At 42.4% G+C, this 21,546-nt stretch overlaps 1 protein-coding gene across 4 annotated transcripts in view; it reads right to left on the reverse strand.

Annotated features, from left to right (window-relative positions):
* Window positions 1-21,546, reverse strand: part of TNC (tenascin C) — a 154,707-nt gene that overhangs the window by 46,166 nt on the left and 86,995 nt on the right. For 3 of the 4 annotated variants that reach the window (XM_048966175.1, XM_048966172.1, XM_048966176.1), the window contains exon 1: window positions 20,136-20,325. The exons of the other annotated variant lie outside the window; for it this stretch is intronic. The gene's annotated coding sequence lies outside the window, so the exon portion shown is untranslated. Of the gene's footprint in view, window positions 1-20,135; window positions 20,326-21,546 lie in introns of those variants that run through there. 4 annotated transcript variants of the gene reach the window in all.

A 21,546-nucleotide genomic window follows, 5' to 3' on the forward strand; every position in this document is an offset into this window, starting at 1 on the left:
CTGGGAAATGAAACATAAAGAAGGCAGAAGGAAAAAAAAGAGAGGAAAAAAAGAATACAACTCCTCTGCCAACAGATACTTCTAGCATCACAGCAGGAGGAGATAAAATAATGACAACATATATTGGACTCAAATGTTATGTTACAATTATGTAAATGTTAACAAATGTTAGCACACCTTGCTAACATTTGGACAGAAGTAGCAATGGGATGGATTCTGACAGAGGGGAAGACCTCAGCTGGAAAAGAGCCATGGCCCTCTGTAGAGAACAGAGAAGGATGTACTTCAGGGTTTGTTAATTGCTAACCTCAAAACAGCCTTCTGTGATTTGTTAATGGAAGAAACTTCATATCCCAAGAATTTCCACCCAGGTGGGATCCTGCCATCTGTTCCCTGAAGAACAAGCATCCAGCAGTGCCACTGTGTGAGCACTGGCATCATGATAACACTGTGCTCTTCTCCTTATCCACTGCCATGCAGACAGGGAATTTGATCAGACCTGGGATGCTCCTTGTGTGCTGACACGGGGAATCTGTGCATTCTCTACAGGGAAGAAAAGCAGTGCTTTTACAGAGGATTAATAAATGGAAGCTGACTGCCAGAGTGCTTTTTTTATAAGGAAGGTTTTCAGAAGGTGCAACCTTTTGAAGAAAAAGTGCTAATAACACAGCTTTGCCAAGAGCATGTGACTCTGGAGGCTCCAGGCGTCTCCTCGAACAGATGGATTAAGTCTGAAGTAAACTGAAGTGTTCTTAAAGAAAGAGGCTGGTGAGGGCTGCAAGTTTTGACACAGCAGGCCAAAGCACGAACAGCTCTGACTTTGCCTTTCACTGCTGTTTCCATGCATTGATGGCTATAGGAAATCATTTTCTTTCCATTCCCAATTTTACTAGGGCAAAGGAATCAGCAGGGATACTCACTTTAGGTCAAACTACTTTATATCACATCTGAGAGCTGAAGTTTGCAATAGTTCTAGCAGCAATTAATCTTTCCAGTAGTAACAGCCAAAGCCAAATAATTACTTTTATTTTTTTCCTTTTTTTTTTTTTTTTCCTTTTTTTTTCTTTTTTGCATTGCATTCAATCCAAGGAGCAGATTTTTAAGGCAGCCAAATCTGGAGTAACTCAGAAAATCCACTGTTTTCTCTGAGGATTATACAGACAGTGTGTGCAGGGAGAATTTGCAGTTGTTTGAGCAGCAACCAGACACCACAGATACAAATAGGACTTCAGGATGTGAAGCTCCAAAGGGAAATACTCATAATTCAGAAATTTTCTTCAAAGTCTTAAATCAGCTGCATAAACAGAGGAAGGGATCAGGGAAGAAAGAAAGAAGCCAATTCCCTTATTCTCAAACGCTCTGTCAGATAAACTGCAACCCATCCAGTCTCCAGGTTTCATGGTGGATGTTCAGTAACAGTGAAGAGAGGGAGAAAATATTCTCTGGACATCAGGATGGAGAAAGAGGTTGAAAGGAAACAAGTTTCAAAAGTTTTAAAATATACATAGAGAAGCACAGCATCTAAACATACACAGGTACTTACAGAATATGTCATAGAGTCATAGAATCCAAGAATGGCTTAGATTGGAAAGGACTTTAAAGAGCATTGAGCTCCAGCCCCCAAATGTGGGCTTTCTACTATAGAAATGATTCAGTAATGCTGAATAATTTCAGAACGAGGGCCCCATAGTATCCACGTGTGCTGTAGGGTGGCAGAAAACGTTCCAAAAGGTTTAGCAATTAGAGTGGACACATGAAACCTCATTCCTCCACCTTAAGTATGGAAAACTGAGACACAAAGAGGCCGGCACTGGGCCACCTGGGCTCCTTAAAGCCCTGCGTTTAGGACTAAGCATTTTAACCAGGGCAAGACCCACGGAGCTCAAAACAGGATCCAATTTTGCAGAATCCCATCACGGCAGTTCAAACATCAGCACCTCCCAGAAGGCATTCAGCACCTCCCAGCCCTGATCCTAGTACCACACTTTCTTTTTTTCTGCCTTTAGGACTTCCACCCTTTTTAGCTGAGAACACACTGACGGTTTGTGCTTGATGTGGTTGAGCTTCCACAACTCAGCTTAAATACATCCTGCAGCCATCTGGGTCTCATTTGGAGCTGGCATCATGCATCCATGAGGAAACCAATTCTCAGGGCTAAGAACACAAACACGGGCATGCAGAGGTAGGAACCTATTTTCACAATTAATTCAGCATTGATTTCTAAGCTCTCATAGATTACAGTTGTCACATGAAGCCATTATACGTTCTGGGAGCCTCATCACACCTCTGTAATTACTAATATAACATATTTTAAACTACCACAAATGAATCCTTCACAAAGTCCTGGGGTTCATCTGAATTGCAGTCAGATGTATACCTCAGTCTATTTCAAAGAGAAGCAATACAAATGGATACACAGCTGTTTTTTGCCCCATCCAGTCCCTGAGGTCCCACATTAATCACCATTCAGCTAAGCCTGAACTCCTCACTCCAGTTAATTTTTCATCAGCTCTTAGGTTACATTTCTACTTTTGGGAAGCTGTGCAGTTTCTGGTTCATGGATCCTACTGTACGTCAACTTTAAATAAAACCATTTGGATCCATTTTAGCCTCCTCCCATTCTACCTTGGCTGAAAAGCAGCACATAGACAGGACTACGCCAAGGCTGTTTTAGAAGGAATTTTAATTAATTGCTTTGTGTACAATTTAGAATTTAGCAAAGGCTCATATTTCAAAGGCATCAGCATGACAGTGCCACAAAGAGGGAGGAAAAATAACCCACTGAAGCCAACATCCATAAAAAATGTGAAAGAGCTACGGTAAATTCTGAATGATAAGCATAAAGGGAGCCCCATGAGAGCCTAAACCTTCAGTTGTACAGTGACTTTTGAGTTAAATTAGCATGATTATTCCATTATAAACTACTTGGTTACAACAGTTCTGTATTCTTAGCCATGGAAAATCTCCCTAGGTCTGTCCTCGTTCAGGATCTCAGAGAGAGAACAGACATTTCTGAGCTAAGCTAAACAACGAGGTTGGCTGATTTTCAAAGCAGAGCAGAAGTTCAGAGGTTGTCTACTTCCAGTATCAGTAACACCTTTGATCAGTTCGGTGTTAGCGAGCAAACCTAGTGAATTAAATGAGAAATGAAGTCAGCTGGCAGAGATACAGCTGGGGGAAAATAGCTGCTGAAAACATGCAATAATTAAATAGAAGTGAAAAACAGATTATACGACGCGGTGCCTGCAATAACAGGATATTGAGCTCAACGACCAAGAGGTGCCTTCCAGTTTCATGGTCCTAAAGACTTTTTGATTATTGTTTCTTAAGAATCACCTGGCTGGTGATGGGGAAAGCAAAGAAATTCAACCTGAATATACTGCTTTTGCTGTTCCACCAAGAGCAAAGGATGAGGAACTCAGAGGACAGGCAGGTATGGGGAACAGCAGCGCTGAGACGTGTGAGATTGTTGCTAATTTCTTGTTTCGTCAAGTCAATTAACATTCTGATCTCTAATAAGTTTATAGGAGATTTCCATCCTAAACAATGTGTAAATAACTGAAATTAAATAAGTAACTTAATTCCTTCAATATCTCTGATTTCTACAAGAGTGATTCTACATCCTACAATGTTGAAGACTTTCTCTCCTCTCAGTTTTTTTGCCTAAATTCTGTGATGTTTGTACCAGATTGTCTCTTATTGTATTTAAATAGTGTATCTACCTCTGTTAAAGGAAGCCAAATGTGTAAAGCAATAGCAGCCAAGTGGCTACAGTTCTTAATAGGAGATTTGATAACAATCGCCTTCTGAATAGGCCACAGATAGACAGCAGATAAGATTGGTGGTGGAAAGGGCAAATGAGATGCCTTTTGGATTTTATGCATTCTGGCTAGATCAGGGCTGCTCTGAGACAGCTACCATGTTGTTTAGGGCTGCTGGATATAAGATACTCCTGTTAATGCCAAACTGATGTAATTATTTATTGAATACACTCAGGGCTTCTGTTGGAACCATTCCAGAGGCCAGGCACAATTGGAGGACATTAAATAACAGACCTGTGTTTACCATTATTAAAAGAAGGTCAGCCCCATATCAATGACCTGTGTTACCGAAGGACGTTTATGTTGTGTGTTCTCCACATCCCAGAACAAGGAGAAACAGCTCCCAGGCACAGCTACATAAGCTGAATATTAGCTGCAACATGGAAATGCTCCATCTCAAAACAGGGGAATGCATGGAAGGTGGGGGCAATTGCAGCAATGCCCCCCAACCCCAACTGGGACTGCCAGCACTGCATGGAGCAGAAGATGAACCTTCCTCCCCTCCCACACTGCTTGCTGCCCTGGCACAGCTCCTGCAGGATGCACATGGGGTCACTTCCCTGAGTGCTGCCTTCTGTAGGTAACTCTAAAGCCATAAATTCTTCCTGTCATGCTGAAAATACTCTGCTATTCCTTCAAGAAATGTAAAAAAAACCCATAAAGTGAAACACTCATAATGGCCTGAGCCCCTTATTTAATCAAAAAGACAACAGACATCTGGAATGCCTCTAGAACGAGGGTTTGCACCATCTGCTGTCCCACCAAAAGGTATCACAAGTGTCCTGCAGGACTCACACATGCGATCAGACCCTAAAGGAACTACATCTGCTGAATTCTAGAAGATCACAGCTTCTCTTGGCCTGGGTTAGAGCCTGATGGCTATTTAAATGCAGTTGTTTTATAGCCAGTGTTTACATAAGAAGCATCCAACGTGGCATTATGTCATAGTTATATAGAGCCAACCAGACTCAGGAAGAGACCCATACTAAACACAGGAATTAAAAGCTCTTAATGATTCATTTTTGGTACCACTGGACTTAATAAAATTATCCAAGTTCAAACTGAATGAACGCAATTGCTGAGTGACTGAGATGAGTAATGCGGACTTATTCAATCCACGCTCATAATTTGGTGCCTAACTTCTCATGCAATGTACTGTTAATTGTGCATAATTAGAAACCAACAGTGGTTACATCTCAGTCGATGTTATATGTTGACCTGCAGCCTGCTCTCAGGCTCCTGAGTACGGATAATATGACTTCCACCAAACACACCACCAGTTCATGACTTGGCAGGATGTTTTCATTTCAGTTCATTTTACCTAAGCAACAGCAGAAATCTTTCCTGCCTTTTCTTGGGTACCACGAGGTCTCCACTTCTACACCTTACCCAGCACAAGCGTGCCGGGCTGCACTGCTCCCTGCCTCCTCCTCACCATTCATGGCAGCAATACATGCTATGTCTTCACACAGAGGTTTCAAAGCACCTTGCTAGAAAACATCGACATCCGCCTTGAGAGTGGCTGTAAAGAGGATATTCTAAGAATATTAGTGCTGTCAGATGTTAGTGCTAGAAACCCTGAGAGCACTGAGGCAATACAATGGTGTCACTTCTTATATTTTGGGGAGGGAGCTGCATTCGGCTCCATAAGCATTCCCAGAGTCAGCTCTTGGCTGCTGAGCACCCAACAAAACCAGCTCAGACAATGGGAGCTGTGAGCGAAAACCAGACTTGCTTCGTGCCTTCAAACCTGTGCCAGAGCTCGCTGGTTCCAGTAGGGCAATGGCCCAAAGGCCTGGGCCAGCCGGCAGCTTTGGAGTGCACAGCAGGCTGTTTGTGACCAGGAAAATCTGCCTCTTGTGCTGAATTTCCATACACTTCTAATCCCAGTGACTGAGGAAGACGTTGGCAAGGCATATGCCCTGCTGAAGGCAGGCGAATAAAACACCTCGCTGCAAGCGGAGCCTAACATTTATTTTGGGTGTGCGATGGAGTCTGAATTCATGTGATAGAGTAATCCTGTCGATGAGGTCATGTGTTCCTCTGAAGGGGCTTCTTTGTACCCTGGGTTAGTTAGCAACGCTTTTTCTGTTATCAGGCATCTGATTAAACTCACAAAAGAAGGGTCTTTAAAAAACAGTCTCAGGCAGAACTGAGAAGCGAACAAATAAATTGTTGTATTGTCTCCTCTTTTTTCCTTTTCATTTTATCTGACAGGAAAAAGGAGAGGGAAATAAGATGGGGAAGGAGCACAAGAGAAGGATTTCATTGATCTCAAATGACAAAACAAAGGTCTTAGTCTGTTTTTAAATTTTCTAAGCACCCAATCCTGTGGCAACTGACAGTTACATGCATCCATATGGCATATTTACTACAAAGGACCACAATGCAGTATCCAAATAGAAAGAGCCTCCCAGAAGCAATCCTCTACTACTCAGTGCCACAGAGCCTACCTTCTGCAGCACTGAAATCCTTGCCAAACCCTGAAGGTAAATTAAAATGTAGCCCCAATTTATTTGGCTTGAAGACTCAACCCTTTGGGTGAGAATTTTGCCCGGCAGCTCAGCCAACTTTTGTTGTGCTTTGTAGTGCCCCTTACCTAGTGTTGGCAATACCAACTCAGTTCTGACAATGTGGAATGAGGGAATTATAACTAAATCATCACTGATTTTCTTCACGGGACAAGCATCCAAAGCCACCTTAGATTGGGAAGTCTAAGAACAGAGAAGCTCAAGTTGTTACGCACTGATTGATCTTAAACAGCCAAAGATGTTAACAAACTGTAAGAAATTTTAACCTGATGTTAAATACCTGTGCTTAATAGAATTTCATTCATTCACATTTGTTACTTGGTGGCATCAGTGGTTGGCTACATTAGAAAAAAAAAAAAAAACAACTCAGTTCCTCTCCCTGTTATTTGTGGGTTATTTCACTTAGGATTTCCCCCTCCTCCCTACTGGCAGTCTGAGCAAACAAGGAGCTATGTAGAAGTTGACTATATAAAAAGAGCACTAAAAAACCACTGTGACCAAGCGATGACACAGTAAGATATACGGCTGGTTGAAAAACTGTTCACAACACTTATTTGGCCATTGAAAGTTGTCATTTTTCACTCAATTCTGAAAACTCAGCAAGAAGAAAACTAAAATATCAGCATTATTTCAGGAGTTCTTTATCTCACAAGAAATTCCATCCCACCCGTGAGAAAACATTCTGAGGAGGTCATCTTTGAAACCAGTAATTTTTTCTTTGAACAAAATGGCCTTTTTGAAAGAAAAGCTGCCTCAATTGCATCTACTTCCTTCTAATAAAACACAGAGCAGCCTGGACTTCAATTACTGCATGAAGAGTATTACAGAGGAAAAACTGCAGTGCTCATGCTTCCTTCATCCCTGGAAAGGAATAAAAATATGAACCTTATGTTAATTTACAGCTCTAAAAGCAGAAGAACATCCACGGGGAAGTAAGATATGCCGGTGCCTTTCAGAGCATCATGAGACACCAAACTGAATTTTCAGGTAGCAAATTATTAAAGATTAGTGATACAAGGAGCAGAAAGATTTTTACTGTTGGTGACTTCTTTTATTACTGCTTTCCTGTTTCTAATCATTTTTGGAGATGCTGAATCCTCTGCTTGCAAGGCAAGGTCTGCTCTTTCTACAACAAACCTTACTGTGGCTGATGGCCAGTAACACTCCTCCCCTGTGCCGTCAGGTTTGGCAGGAAGGGATTTTGGTTGAAGATTTGAAACAAAAAGCTTGAGAGACTGGGAATGGAGAGGACAGAATTGTGGATGTGGAGGGAACAGACAGCTCAAATACTTCCATTTCTGTCTTCTAATTTGATCGTGCTGTTCTGGTGTATTAGCCAACTCTTCTTTCTCTTTCCCCACAAAGCAGGAAGACCAGCTGGTGAATATGGCCTATGGCACTCCAGTGACTCACAGCAGCTAAAAATATCTGCCTGCATTACTTTTTTAAAAAACATAGATTTTGTCTGAGACAAAAATGAGGATAAGACCATATAAAAAGATGCCAAGGAATAATACAAGCTGTAGTGAGTTGACTGTAGTAACGTCTCGTGTAGTTGATGCTGCAGCTCCTTTCAAACTTAGAGCTGCAAAGCCCAGGAAATTAAAATGTTCCATCTATAAAATGGATTCTTTTTTTCTTTTTTAACAAATTAAGCTTATTCCCTTTATGATGTAGAGAAGTGAAACTCAGTGTTGAGCTGAAAAAGTCAAATAAACGAAAAATTTTAAATAAATTTGTGTTTTAGCCACGTACAACAGTGGCTTGTTGGTGTGATTTGGGTCAGGCTATGCAGGTCTGTGATGCTGGGAGATGGGCATTCTGGAGAATAAAGGCTCTCCTGTATGAAGCTAGGGAACACCAACGGCCAGATGAAGTTATTAGGGAGCTGACTGCTGACTGATGGGAAAATTAGTATGGAAATAAAATCTGAGAGGAACAAACCTGTAGGACAGCCAAGGAAAATGTTCACCTGGGCGTGAGAGTTTAATGGCACAGTGAGGCAAATGCTGCAACCAGATAGAATTATTGCAAAGTGAAGGATGAACGACTCCCACTGAATGGATTCCCCAGGCCTGGAAAAGCTACTTCCCAACAGTAGTTGAGACAAAACCAAAGGTCAGCCATCTCAGAGCCCTTTGAACCATGACAAGAGAAGAAAAGCTAAATGAGCTGGCTGGATGTGGGGTTCCCACAGCACAAAGGGCTCTCGGCAGAGATTCCAGAAAGTGCTCACAGCCTTGAGATTAATAGTGGTGTGGTCTTGTGGTCAGAAGGACTGAAACTCAAACTTCTTGCAGTATATATCATCTAATATATAACATATATGCAGTGTAAATCATCTCAATTTATTCACTGGTAAGACCTCATGGGAGAACATATGTCTCAGTGAACTAAGTATCTCAAGGACCTCATGGTATGGTATTGTTAAATCCTCATTTAAATCATTAGAAACTTACCTGGAAAATGCTATTAAATTTCCAGAAATAAAAAATGCAAAGAATAAAAAGCTGCAGCATTACAGTATAAGGAAGAAAAAGAATCTCAGAGATATATCTTTCAAATTGGAGAGGAAAGTCTGACCAAAGATGTGCAGCAAATACATGGATAACTACATGACTGCTTGAAACTCTAGGGTAACAATAAGAAGTTGAATCCTTAATCTGAAGCCAAACCATGGGATGTGCCAAGCCAATTACCAGAAGAAGAAGATGAATCCATGGAAATAAATGATACGGTTAGTAAAAGCCACAGAGAAACACACCAGAATTTGAGAAAAAATCTGTAACTGAGAAGAAGTACCATATATCTACAGAACATCCCTTCATCTCTAACAGTCTTAAGACATTTTATGAAATCACCAGAGGAATCATTCTTGTACACACATGCACAACCTTCCTCCATGATGAGCTGTACCTACCGTAGTGTAGCAACGTCTTCTGCTGTTGCAAAACTGAAATGATTCATGCTTTCAGACAGGAAGGAAAGAAGAATTCTACATCCAGCTCAAACCACACCAGGAATTTTGTACAAGCCACAAGAAAGAAGCTAATTTTTATGGGGCAGAATACTCAAATGTGTTACATCTAAACTGAGAAGAGGTAACTATAGGAGTACTGGCATCAACACACAGAGACTGTGATGAGGCACAAGTTAACAGGGAATTCAGACTCTTTTTTGTTAAGAGCTTGGACACCTGAGCATCAATTTTTTGAAACAAGAGCTCAAAAAAGAGAAACAAAACAAGCAGGTCAGTGGGGTGCCTTTGAGCTACACTCAGTTTCATGGCAGGGTGCACTGCAATCAGCCAAGTAGAGCAATTTGCTACAAACTTGAGAGAAAAAAAAATAAGAAAAAAGAAAGGATTCTCCATCTACTAAATCTACTAAATTTTATTTCTCCTATCTGCAAAGCAATCTCTGCTCTTACTGTAGCCTTCAGAGCTGAAGAATTCTGCCTCAGGCAGATACAGCCTAGGCAAAAACTATGGATTATAAACAGCACAACACCAGTGATGGGACCAGCAACAAAGGCAGTAGATTCAGAAAAACAGTCTCTGTTCTGAAAAGAGGCAGAACTGCAGAAATGGGTCATCTCAGAAAGACTCCATGGGAAGGGATGTGTTTGCACTTCCTTTGCTTTGTTTCCTCTGAACCCCATGTTTGCACTTACAGCTCAGGAGTGAGATTCACCCTTTTGTCCCTGAAGATACACGTGCAGCACTGGATTGTTAAATGTGGAATTGAATGTGGTCCACAGCAGAGCTGCCACAGGCACTAAAGCCTAGATTAGTGCCTATTAAAAACGAAACATAAATCCACCATTCATAACTAAAGCAACTTTTGTGCATAATCTCACAGCAGAAATCACTCTCTCCTTCTGAGTATGTACTGTACCTTTTAATGAAGCCTTTCCTAATAGCAAAAGCATTTGCTTGCTCTCTTGGCTTTTTCCTCCCCACAGCAAAGACGTATGTAGAACTGGAAAAGATCTACAGTTTTCTAAACTTGTCTTTGGAAAGTTTCCTTGCCAAGTTACACTTTGTCAGGAGCTCATTATTTTCTTGGTAGACACTGGAGACTTCACTTTGAATCATTTTGAGGGCTCGCTGATGCAGTTTCAGATTATGAGGTTTGTATGCATGAATCACAGCAACTTATGCTCATTCTATATACAAAGTTCTGCTTCATTCCCAGACCCTTCTCCACGGTGTTTCTCCCAAAACCACCATAGGTTTTCCACAGCCCATTTCACTGAGTGGTTTTGTGATAAGATGGGAAGAGGAGAAATTCAGGACTTCTGATTTTTTTCCTTACCCCTTTCCCTTCCTGGCTACATGGTGCCAATCCTCTCTGTTCCAAATTTGCATCAAAACCAAGATTGACTGCGAGACAAACTCATACAATTCTGTCTTTGTTTACACTTCAAAGGAGCTGCCCTGATTGACAGTGAGACCTATGCAAGTTGGACCATGTAAAAGAGACCCCATCTCCATAGGAAGAAAGAGAGAGACTGGATTTTGCAAGGCTGCAGTAAGAAATCTTATGCCTCCAAACCTCCATAATGAAATCTGTAGAGGTGAAATAAAAAACTATGTTCACTATAGAATTCATAGAGAAAGTGAGTGGGGTTTCAGAATGGCACCCCACTGCCAAGCTGAACTAGAGATTCAGAGCAGCAGACAGTTCTGGGGGTACAAATGTAGTCAGTTTAGTTTGTCCCTAAAATTCACAAGTGGGGAATCAAATATCAGGTTTTTTCTTACTGATAATGACAGGTAGGAGATGAGTCATGAAAACAATTGATGATATAATATGAAGAGGTGAATAAATGGGTGAGCAGGCAAAGCTATAAAAGCAAAACTCCAAATTCATTATTTACCAAAGATGCTGGTGGAAACTGCAGCAGAAAATAGGAACTACAAGCCACTGACACACTAAATGCACACAGAGCATGCAAGTGAACAAGTGAAACACACTGAGACAGCATTGTTGCTCCTGGTCTCAGATCATTTTTCTTACTGAAGTATTTTGGCAATGTAAACAGTTTCCAGGAAGAAATGCTGGCATTTCCTGTGGTGAGCCAAAAAATCCACTCCACACACCTGACTTTTCCATATTTCAAGTGAGTTCAGTTGAAGGAATGTCAGGTACGTGGGCAAGCGAAGTGGAATCACGCTTTAGTGGCTCTGCTGTAATTAAGTAGTAGACAAATAATTAGCATGTGTATTGGTCTGGAATAACAAGAAATGTTTAATGCTAGAGATAACACCGGTCAGCAGGATACCTTCAGAATTCATTGTGCTTATTCACGTGCAGTCTGTAATTTCACTTCAATTTAACCACAAACTTATTCAAGCACTGCAAATGCCACCTCCGAAATGCCTCAGAAGTCAGCCTTAAAACTCTGTGTTATTCCTGGCAATCAGAAATATTATTACGTGCCTCTCGTCATTAGCGGGCTTTGGTCTTCTAAACAGAAGCTATGGAAGCACATTCGTAGCTCGTCCTCGGGTTAATTCTTTGTTTTTCAGGCCATTTTCAGTTTGTCGGGCAGCTTTTCCTCCCCACTCAGCTCCTCTGTCCTTGGTACTAACATCCCAGACGTGTGGGAATGCGCAGTTCTACAACTCATGGGAGCACCGGAGGAGTTCCTTGAAATCTGACTTCCAGTAACAGCCCCAGGCGAGCTGTCTGCCTGGCCCAGTTCTGTCAGCTGCTGTAGCATCAGGAATCTGCACGTTTGGGAAAGTAGGGTAGGGCAGCACATTGTAGTAGAACAAAGTATGCGATGAGGAGTGAAGATGGAGTGAAAGCAACCCTGGCATGGCAGGACGAAGTAGGAATCAGATTCACAGAACGTGAAGCAAATGGAGTGTGAGGCACTTGGAAACAGAGAGGAGGCTGTTCTCAACCGGTCCGGTCTGAGGTTTTTTCTCAGTGCTCTGATTTAAAGCAGAAGCACTTCTATAATGTAGTGGAAAATACAGTCACATACACAGCTCTGAGCAAGAGATGAGTTACAGTGGTGAATAACCCCGGACAAAAACCTGCCCTGCTGCTTCTATGTCAACAAATCGGGCACTGTTACACTAATGGGAGACCTGAGAGACCTCCATGCTCTGACCTCTTTTTCTTAACCCATTGTGACTTGAAACCTGCCTGTGTTAAAGGCTTAGCTGACAGCAATTTGAGCTGTGGAATAAAAGAAAGGACATGGAGCTCAATTATCCAGCAACAGATCTCCAGTGAAATCAATGCAATTTTGTCACATGAGAATTTGGCTGGCAGTCTCTGAGGTCTGCAAAGCAGAAAACCATCCCCTCAGCAATGCATACTGAACTAAAGCAGACAGGGAATAATGCAATAAAGTGCTGCTTTATGCATGAAAAGGGCTCAGATCCTAATTTCCTCTCTGTCACAACTGGTCCTAACCCCATGTAACTGCACGAGCAACACTTCTGACCTAAATGAGCACAGGCCAAATCAGATCAGGCTCAGGCATCCTCTGCAAAAAGAAATTTCTCTACTGTATAATTAAGACAATGACAAGCAGGTACTCTATATGCATATTCAACATCCCATATCAAAGTGAAATTGCTGCTCACATTAGCAGAACAAACTCTCTCCCCACTGAAACGATTTGAGTTTGATACAGTAAACTTGGCTTTTTTTTTTTGCACTGATACCTTCTCCTTATCAGTCTGGTAGGGTGTGTTTACAGGACATTGGGATATAGAACTATAGGGTATTAAAGGCATATTCACATTTATCAGAATTGCACATTGCTTATATCAAATGTGATGTAAATATATATCTAGAGAGAGAATAAAACAAATACAATTTAAGGTCTCCTGCGTGTCTTCTGAGAAACAAAACTTGAACAAATGAGAATCAAACCACAGCAGAGAGAGCGCTGTGTTCATTCTGGACCATTTCCCTTTTCTTACAGAGGAGCATTCACCCACATGAAAAGTGACAGTGAAATTATTAGTGATCTAGAAATATATTCACAGCCAAATTTGGAGAGATCCTAACCAAATTAGATATTGTATTTAGGGATGTGGTTTAGTGGTGAAATATTGGTTGTAGGTGGACAGTTTGACTAGATGATCTTGGAAGTCTTTTCCAACTTTGGTGATTCTATGATTCTATGAAATCAAAGCAAATGAAACTCCTAATCCAAAATAACCTTCCAAGGCACTAACATGGCATTACCATGGCAGAAGCACAGGGCTATGAGCATACAGGTGGGAGGACGTAGATACTCGGCTAGGTTCCATGTCCACAGATGGGGAAGGCAGGGACAGGCACACATACTGGCTGGTAGGCGACCATATTTCCTACCTTCTGCCAGTGACCCTCTCAAATCCCAGTGTACTAGTGAGGCAAATAAATAGCACATGAAACAGTAGCCTGAGAACAAGAAGAAAAGTACCAATAGTGCTAATTTATTTGAGAATGGCTCTCTCTCTAGGCCTTTCTTTCTTTCCATCAAACCTGGAGCTGCAGCGCTTGTGGTGCTGTGGTGGACTGCTGTGATTGCTTTGCTAACCTGTGAAGTGTGCAAACCTATATGCTAATTAACATTTGGCAGTGGAAATATAAATTCCCTGGCTTGTGGATGGTGTATCCTCCTATAAACACTTCACTTGGCCACCAATCTGGAAAAATAGATAGGACATTCATAAGGAGCGCTCACCATGGGAAACACCAGCGTTTTTTCCTGGAAACTATTTACATTGCCAAAATACTTCAATAAGAAAAACGATCTGAGACCTTTCCCTTAATATGCATCCTGTTCTCATTTCACTTGTAGCCCACAGTGTGCAGCATTCATTCTGAGTCAGCCTTGAATTACTGCAGTACAAGCAGTGCAGAAGGGAAGTACAAGCCACAAGTAAAGGAAAAAAATGTGTTACACTGTGTTCACTAAGTGGAATGGATTGCCTATACATCACGGGGTACCTTTATATCTTTCCTGGCATAAACCTTTGTCACACAGCACAGAGAAACCATTTAGGAGGATTCAGTGTATCCAGAAGAAGCTGGTTCTCCAAAGGAACCAGTCAAAACAAAGAACTGGTGCAAAGTGGACACTAAACCCCTTTAGAAAGCCTGACAAACTGACTTCTGACAAAATGAGATCATGCCAGAAAGAAGATAACCACTAAATCTGGCACAGCCATGTACAACTGCCCCATCCAAAGAGAGGCTTTCCATCGAACAGAAGAGACTGCCCACTGCAGACACAAGGTTTTGATGTTCTGGTGCTCCCTGGGATAAAGTACAGACAAATGCTCAAGCACTTAGTTGAAACAAACCCATTGCAGTGGAATTTCCCAGGCGCCCAATTTCAGACTCCTTTGAATATCTTGGCCAATATCTGTACACATACAGCCCATGCTACAGCCCAGCATGGGGAAGAGGCAGACCACTACAATAGACCTTTGTCACATCTATGATTCAAGTAATTGTTTTTGAAACATATTAAAAAAATTCTGTTCCACCACCCTGTACTTTCTACTCAATTACTAAAAAGAATATATTTTCTAAGCATGAAACAATATCATTTTTGTCAAGGGTTTGGAAACTGAGCGCTTATATGAATTGAAGAAAGCTTCCTTTCTCTTCCCTGTGCAGTTCTGGTTACAGGGAAAGAGCTTTCTGAGTGAGTAATCTTTCTAAGTAGGAAGCAGAGCTCCCCTATTGCTAGGGAAGAATGGACCTCCAGTAGGCTAATATGTGATGGATGACTGAATGCAAACTTGGCAACGTTGTTCTCCGCTCCCCAAAGAATACAAAATGCCACAGGCTATTTGTACACAGGGACTCTCTAGTTGGAAGTTCTTGGCAACATCCCACCTTAGTTTAATTGAATCTGCAGTGGCAAGACAATTAAGGATGTGAATTTGGAGAAATTGCTTACAACAGGATCAACTCAGGATGAATTTATCTTTGGGGACTGACTCATGCAGAAGTGAAACAAAAACATAAATGGAAGATTATTCTTTCTGATTCCATAACCTGGGCCTCAAAATCTCACATTTGTTTTTGATGAGTGTTTTGTGGGATATAATGTCAGCCCAGATATTAACTGGTATTCTGTAAGGGCACTATAACAAAGTTCAGATAGACTGACTGAAGCTATAAGGGTTCTTGTTTTGTCAGCAACACGATATGCAGTACGTAGGAAAAAGAGAAAGGATGCACACATTAATTCAGTAAAATACATTAAGGTCATGTCTAGTTATAAATGCATGTGCATATGTCAGTCTGAAAGTAATGCCTCTTATTATTTCCATGGAAACTACAACAGATACAAAGAGTACAATAACACTATTTGATAGAGCAAATTCTCAGCTACAAAACACTATTTTTTCACGTGGTGACTATGATTATCAGATTTGTGCAGATGAGCTGATTGAGATGCTCTTCATTTTGTGGTGTGAGAGCTGTTCATGTCTATCCAGAATATGGCTTATCTTTCATGCCACTGCTGAAATGCACCCCTCACTGTACTCACATCCACTGTTCATTCTCATCTGCTGCCATCTGTCACATGACAACAAAATGTAACAGAATATTGGTGGGTAAAGTTCAGCCTCTGCTGCCATCCCACCAATATCTGCCTCTGACATCATGAGCCAACACAATTAAATAGGAGGCATTAGTTTTGGAGCAGCCCTCGTACATCATTCCAGTGCTGTGTAACGAGCTTGCTCCTATTTGTGAATGTTAAAAAGAGATAATAAGTACTTCAAAATTTGTACTTGCAGCAGAAAGATCCCTATCACATTCCTTCTTTCAGTGCCCAAATACCGTCTGCTGAACCAAAAGACCGCATCAGGCACAGATCCTTTCTGCCTCCCCTTCCCCAGTCTGCCCACTTCAGTTACGTCATACATTGAAAGATTTCATATGGTTCTGGATGAATGCCCAGCTTTTAACTTTTCCCACATGTGGAAGGCATTTAACTTCAGTTCAGATTGGACAGAGGGTCAAAAGAACAAACGGACAGTGAGCACTGAGCTGGGGGACATTTCACACCTGAATAAAACCCAGAGGTCAGTGGAAACAGAGACAGCTCAATGCTGTGTCCCAGGGTTGTCCATTTGATCTTCTTCCCAGTGTTCCCATTCCTCAGAGAACTCTCCTGCTTCCTCCTTCTTTTCTCTTCACAACACAAAGAATTTTTGGACTGCTAATGATAATTCTTTGTGGTAGAGAGCATCACTTACAACGGCAACTCACTCTCTGTAATACCATGACAAACTAATGTGCTGTAGCAGTAGGAGCACCACCATCAATTTCTAATAAACACAGAATCATGGAAACACCAGGGTTGGAAAAGACCTACAAGATCATCCACTCCAACCATCACAAAACCAACAAGCCACAGACAGCAAATCCACTTTGACATCGAGCAGTTTAACCAATTAAATCACATACTGTAAATTCAAAACTGACCTGTACACATCCCTTCATTTCCAGCTCAAGTTCCAGTTTTAGTATTTTCTGCCCAGAACTGAAAGCTACTTGTCCTACAATTCCTCACACTGCTATTGCATATTTCTGCATTTGGATGATGATGACCTGTGCAGGTTATCCTCTTTAGTTTCCTACTTTGCTAACAAGGACATTACATTGTCCACTCACTTAGCACTATAAGGAATAGCTACCACCTGGTGGTTTGTAGCCACTGTAGACACCTGTGGTTGATAGCCATTGGTTTTGATGACAGTGATCAGCCCTTGAGAAGGATGCACTAAATTTATACCAGAAACTAAATCTGAAAAAGTGCATGGTTGGTAAATCAGAGCATAGTTTTAAAGCCCAGTATCCCAATCTGTCACAGTTCAAAACAAACACGTTTTCGCTATTGAGAAGTTGAGATTTCTGACTTTCAAGTGATATCAATTATACCCTTCTAAGCTCAGAGCTTTTCAAGACGCCAGACCTCAAAACAGTCAGTGGCCCCTGAGCTGAGCAGTGCTGTGATGGAATGTCACCAAGGTTGAATATATTATCACTGACTTCAAACCAGAAGTCTGAATTTCTGCTGTTTCACTGTACTCCACAGGATTAGGACAGGTGCTTAACAATGAAATAGAAACCACTCTCTGCTATACTATATTGCAAATCCATGTCTAACCCAGGCAGATGACTGGGTTCACTGATGGAAACAGCCTACAGAATGAACACTGCTATTCCCTTACAGATCTGCAAGTGTGAGACATCCATTTATACCAACAACACCATGCAATCCAGTACATTGCACTGCTGCTCAGCACCACTCAAGCCCCTTAACACATCCTACAAAGCTAAAGGAACAGACTGACTTGTTGCACTGGGAAAAAGGCAGACAACTACAAGAACAGGTCTGTTATTTCAGTGGTTTTACCAGAATGATGAAAGGATTGGAGCTCTGGCTCCAAAGCGACCTCACTGCTTCCAATGCTCCTCATTTTCTCCTCGGCTTTGCTCTTGGGAATGAAAGGATGAAAAGCTCTCAAGAAGCACACACCTTCCCACCTCATCATTTATCAAAAAGGGAAACAATGCCCAACAAAACACTTTGACAGCCTCTTTACAGCAAGTCAGAACATCTTCACTTGTGAATAGTCTTTGGCTTTTTATAGATATTCTTACAAAAAAAAGCAGTAATATTAAAAATATGCTATCACCACCTGAACATTGAACACCTACAGAAATACTGCTCTGCCTGCACAATGGTTTGATTTCTATTAACAGAAACCTCCAGCTAACAGTTACTTGTAGCTCTGTGGAGCACTTTTTAGTGTGAGTTTAGGGATGCTTCAGTTAAGATCCAACATCATTAAGCACCATTATTCCACCGGGAGCACTGGATCTGGCTTGTTTTCTCTTATCATGTATCTATTTCCACAGTGCACCTGGATGAGACTTCTGCAGCAGTGTATCAGCTTCCCCTCCAAAGGAGACAGGGAACCCTGATGTGCAGATTGCATGCTTTTCAGCAGATCACAGGGCTTTTCTATAGCCTTGAAAACATTAATGGTAGTTACAAGATCAAGGACTGGAACTCAGAAAGAGTTCTCCCTGGGCTGCAAGAAGCCAGAGGATAAAAGTAATAAGCAAAAAGCAAAGGGGGCAAACGAATAGCAATTTGCTGAGGATGGTGATGTGGTGGGGTCAGTGATGGGGAGGCAAGCACAACATGTGTTGTTGCCCTGCACAACATCTCTTTTCGCTCTGCCCCTTCAGCTGCCTGTCCCCTGCTCAGTTCAGGCACACATCCTTTCCCCAGCACAGAGCAGAGGCAGCAATGGGGACTCACTGGAACTCACTGAGTCACTTCAAGTGCATTCAAAACTCAATGCCAGGGAAGGTCAGCTGCAGGCAGGCTGTGCCCTTACTTTGGCTAAACGTTTCATTTGCTACTAAGCTTCCATTAGCAGTGAGGGGGAAAAAAAAGAAGAAAAAAAAAGAGTGCCCTTAACCCTTTTCTGCCACTCTTCCTAGAATTCAAGGCACGATCACAGCCCCCCGCTGCCCATCTCATTCACTGCCTGCGGCACCTGTAAGGCTTCACAGCTCTAAAAGGCAACGCAGAGCCTGGCCATAATAACAAACCAAAGACATTGTAACATCATCCATGAAGCGTGTAAAATGAATTGCCATTATTTAACTTCTTTTTTGTTTAATTTTTGAAAGATCTAGGTAAAAAGCACACACACCAGCCTGATGGGAAGGTTTTTGCCCTGTCTATACAACAGCACACAACTCACTGATTTCTGTTCCTTTTACATAAAGGGCAATTTGATAAACACCTTACTCTGCTTTTTAACTTCATGTCTCCAATGTGCGATGGAACACATCACAACCATCTGAACACACCACGTTCAGTGTGTGATGTGATACAGTTTAGAGCGATTGCCAAAAACTCCCCCAAGTAGCCAGAGAGCAAATGACTTAGAGGAAACTCTGCAAAGGTGATTGAACATGAAGTTTTGAGTAAGTGTCCTTAAGTCTCAAATGGAGCTAGCTGCAATGACTTTCTCCTGGTCAGCCTCTCTATTTCATGCCAAATTGAGCCTAAGCGCAGACACAGTCATGCAGAAAAGTTCAGTGCACAAGGCAGCTGCCGAGGCACACCGTAAAGCAAGTGTCTTCATTTTTCCACAATGATGGAAAATTTAACCCTCCTGCTGCCCAGAACCCACCCATGTCAGCACTTGGAAACAAGCTACAGGCTGAACCCTCTTTTGTTTTTGGCTCCCCAGTGCAAACTCAGACAGTGGTGGGCTTTAAAAGAAACTGGAGCCAAGTGGAGGCAGGGAGGAAGGTGACAAAGGCTTCAGTGCAAATAGGCGTGCAGACAGCAAATGAAAAAAGGCCTGATTCTTTCCCAGGTTGTACAGCAGAGCATAGGAAGAGTCACCTGTGAGGACTGAGAATCACAAGTGTATTTTGTCTGGTGCACAGTGTGAGAACAGTAGACACGTTTACCTTGATGAGCCAAGACAAAACTCCAAACCCAACTTTCTGCCCAACCTGTCAACTACCAGCACTCAACCAACCCATCTTCCATTCATTCATCGGATCAGATCAATGCCATTGAAACCTTTCCTACGTTGTTATGCCATCAGGGAGCACAGACAAACGAAAGATGAAACACTCCCTAAAACCCGTGCCTGCTCCAACTGAACAAAGTCACAGCTGCCACGGTCGCAACGGATCGTTATTGCAGACTTGGGTGGGAAAAGAGCTGATATTTTAATTGAGGAAGGAAGCAGGCTTACCGTGTGGGCTGACAGATCAGATCCCGCTGTGAGCAGCCTCCACCAAGCAGAGGTATTGCAGCCAGCTACCAGCTCCCGACTTCCTCGCCGTCCTGTCAAAACTCAGAGAAGTTGTGCCGTCTCATTTGGTGCGCGTGTGCGAAAGGAGCGTTTGACAGAGCGGCACCCTGGTCTGATCAGCCAGATTCTGCTGGGTTTATATAGCTGAGCTGCAAATCCTGATCCTTGGCTCATTCCACTGTAATAGGATGCCTGGAGGCATTTTTTTTTTTTTTTTTTTCAGTTTTGCTTTAAAGGAACAGCCTCTCTCTTTGGCTTAGCTTCTGAAGAAACACACACGCTCTTACAGACACACACTGTCATACACACACACACAAAGAATTTGCATGCAGTTTATGGCTAAAGAAGGAAACCCCTGAACCGCTCAAACAAACAAAAAAAAAAAGTCAGCTCAGGGCAAATGACTCAGAAAGAGGAATATTTTCCTTACAGCATCAGCAGAGTGCATTATCAGGAATTTCAACCCCCATCCCCATTGTTTTAACACTGTGAAAGAGTAGCAAACTGAACTCAGGGGGATCACAAGCACAGGGTTTCCATTCCAGAAAGTCCCTCCGAGTGTGCTGGGGCTGATGGGCAGCCAGTGAAGCTGGCACCGCTCCGTGGGGATGAGCAGAACAGCTCAGATGTGCACAAAACAAGCTGCCGATCTGGCACACATCGGTCTTTCCAGGCTTGTGATCTCTGCATCCCAGCTTCTGCTTTACCTCAGCTGAGGGGACAGCGGGGCTGGGCAGCATCCTGGGCTTTAAAAAAAGGGAGACTATGCAGTTGGGTGTTGGAAAGATCCTCCAAGCACTCCACGAGTCCCTTAGTCATCCCAGGGCTGTGGGTAATGCACAATGCTGTTCAGAGTATCTCCTGGTTGCTCCCAAATCTCGGCCTCATGGCAAAGAGTTGTGATCACAGTTAAAGAATTACCTTCAGCACTCAGCTCCCTTCTATCTGGCATTACTTTTTTTTCTTTTGGGGTGGGGGTATTTAAAGGGAGAGGAGCTGCAGGGCGAAATACAGAGCTCTGTCATGTCTGTGTTCTAGGAGAAGGGATGAAAGGATGAAATTGCTTCACCATTTCAGAAGCAAGACTGATCCAAACCCCCTTTAAACATTATCCACCTATCTCAGAGGCTGTAGGACTACCCAGTAAGAAAGCAGCGGGGTCCTACTCAGCAACAAGGATGCTCACGAGAATTAAGAGGGGCTGTCCAGGCCATTCTGAGCATTCTCTCTTTCTGAGCATGTCTCCTCCCAGCTGGCCTTCCCCAGACCCTATGGACTCACATCACTTTTAGGATTTTTTCCTTTTCCTGCTTCAGAGGCACAGCACTATCAGGGAAACTTGGCCCATCCT

Source organism: Lagopus muta, chromosome 19, assembly GCF_023343835.1.
Source record: "Lagopus muta isolate bLagMut1 chromosome 19, bLagMut1 primary, whole genome shotgun sequence".
In the NCBI taxonomy this organism is placed as follows: Eukaryota; Metazoa; Chordata; class Aves; order Galliformes; family Phasianidae; genus Lagopus; species Lagopus muta.